Consider the following 2,765-nt stretch of genomic DNA (forward strand, 5'->3'; position numbering starts at 1 on the left):
GTTCTAGCAGGTTCCTGATTACTCTAGTGCAGCCCCTGCTCTGGTCACTCAGGGAACAGAAAACTACTCATCCAGTGACCAGTATATTTGCCCTCTACCAGACTCCTGTACGCCACTGGTCTGGGTCTGTCACAGTAATTATTGTTGTCTAGCTCCTGCCATATGGGAGATGGATGATTTTTATGCTTAATATTCTAGATGGAGTATTTTCCAGTCACTTTATGTTCTAGAGTTATGTAGTCAGTAAGTTTGTACTTGTATACCTCTACCCCAATATAACGCGGCCCGACATAACATGAATTTGCATATAACATGGTCAAGCAGCGCTCCGGGGGGGCGGGGGGGGCGGTGCTGCGCACTCCGGCAGATCAAAGTAAGTTTGATATAACACGGTTTCATCTATTACGCAGTAAGATTTTTTGGCTTCCGAGGACAGCGTTATATCGGGGTAGAGGTGTATTAGAAGGCTGGAGTGAGTTTCCACATTATACACTTTTATCGGGTGGGCACATGATGATAACTACGGGCCACAGGACTATGATGGAGGAATTACAATGTACTGCTTGTGAGGTTTTATATTGTTGAGGGTTTTTTGTTGCTTTGCTGAGCAATTAAAGGAAGAGGGAAAACACAGGATATAAAACTTCGAGGAAATCTCTGATTTTCCTGCAAATTTGAGAAAAATCAAACTTGGTTTTGGCAAGATTCTGAGAAGAATCGGTAAGTGGCATAACATCCCATTAACTATTCTGAAACATTCTTCCAAACAGTCCTTATTTCTGAAGAAAATATCAGACAAACACCTGTAATTTCAAGGTTTAAACCTTTTTTTAACAATATGAGTAAAAAGAAGATTTTCAGGTGAAAGCTTCTTTTGGCTTAGGAGGATGTTTGTTATTCTCTTGAACTTTTCCTGGACTATTTTTCATTGTTCAACTACTTTATAAATTACATTGGTAGCAAATGAGAATGAACTTTATCTTTACAGTTGATTTATAAATAGCAAGTGAACATTTAAGCAGTTTCCTTTAAGAGATATAAGATACAGGAAGCAATTTGCTCTGTATTGCCTTTCAGCAAAGTGCTGGTAAGATTAATGTGCACTTACTGTTTTTAAAATCATGTTGTACCATTAAAGAACATAATATATAAAACATCTGAGAATGGCAAACCAATTCACAATAAGAAAATACAATGCCTTTAGAGATGATAGTTACAAAAATTTCTTCTATTGTCAATTTCTGTCCATTTTCATTAAAATTGCTGTTTTCAGATAAGTAAGTAGTATGTATAGAACAATGAAGGCAACAAGGACTACCGACATCTCTCTTTTGTTGAAGAGGAATAGTTTCGCTGTTGCTAGAAACTTAGTTTTTAATACTTTAATCTTTACCTTAAATCACAATGCATAATAGCTAATAGAATAGTGATCAAAATGATCAAAAAATGTACAGGCAATAACATTTTTTATATTCCATTGTTTTTAAATAATCAATGGGCAACAGAATATTTTTCCACAAGTGATATTCCCAATCAGCTAAATTCATAGTATATTTCCAGTCCCTTGAATTACCGAGAGCTAAAGTAAGTAGATGCTCTCTTGTCCTAAGTGACATTTTCAGGATTCAAAAAGTTTGGACAGTAGTTTGCAGTGTAGGGTAGGGGTTGGTTGGTTTGTTTGGGGGGCTGGGGCGAGGAGGATATTTTTAGGAGTGTAATGGAGAATCACTTGTTTCTTAAACAAGTTCAGATTGTTTCCACTTCGCTATGTGTGAGGGAGACCAGGATTCTGTGGTGTTCTGGTTGTACACACGGATCATTATTTTTAGAACAGCAGCAGTTCTTAGCCTGTTCTTCGTCTAATCCAATTTCTGTTCCTTTAGAGGGAGCAGCATATGACAGCAGTGAAGTTTGTGCACTGTATATGTGCAGCTTACAAGCATTTTGTTGTGTGTGTTGAAGGATGTGATGTGTTGAAGGATGTGATGTGATCAGAACTGAGTGATTATTAAACAACTCCAAACATCCCCTGCGCTTTTTCTGCTGTTACTCTCTTCTGACTTATGTTTCAGGGATGGCTTTGACTTTTGAGTGGCTTTTACATCTTGTAACAGCTTTTATTTTATTTTATATATGTTTTAATGTAATTTCCAGTACCCCAAAGCTCAGGGTGCAATGGGAAGAAGTCAAGGAGATTTTGTGTACCCCCAGGGTCAGGGTGCCATGAGCAGTGGATGTGTGTGGGATTTTGACCCCCACCCCAAAGGTCAAAGTGCCATGGAGTATTTGTGTGTGTGTATCTGTCTGTCCAAGGCACACTTGCAGAGGGTAAGAAGCCAGTAGACAGTGGGTGGGTGTGGAATTCTGGCATACTCCAGTGGCCATGGACAGTGGGTGGGGTGGGAATCCTGGCACATATAAGGGGCAGGAAAGGATCTGTGCTGAGGGTCACCAGCCAAGCTGTGCCTATTCAGTGACGGCAGTGGGAAGGTTTTCCTGGGATGTCATCCCGCTGGCTATAGATAGCAACCCCAAAGCTCCTTAGAGAGAAACCTCTTACCAGTCACTTTCCACAAATGGTACATACACCTAAAGGTACTTAGCGAAAATCCTTGAGAGGTATTTAATGCTAAAGCAGCTAGTCTCCTCAGTGTCTCTCTGAAGCCCACACAAACACACACAGGCAGGGAGAGGTGCAAGACAGCCCCAGGACCAGTGAGTGACTTTGCCCCAGCCGGGCTTTGCCGCCCCAAGAGCTCGCCAAG

This window comes from Emys orbicularis, chromosome 9 (assembly GCF_028017835.1).
Source record: "Emys orbicularis isolate rEmyOrb1 chromosome 9, rEmyOrb1.hap1, whole genome shotgun sequence".
NCBI lineage: Eukaryota > Metazoa > Chordata > Testudines > Emydidae > Emys > Emys orbicularis.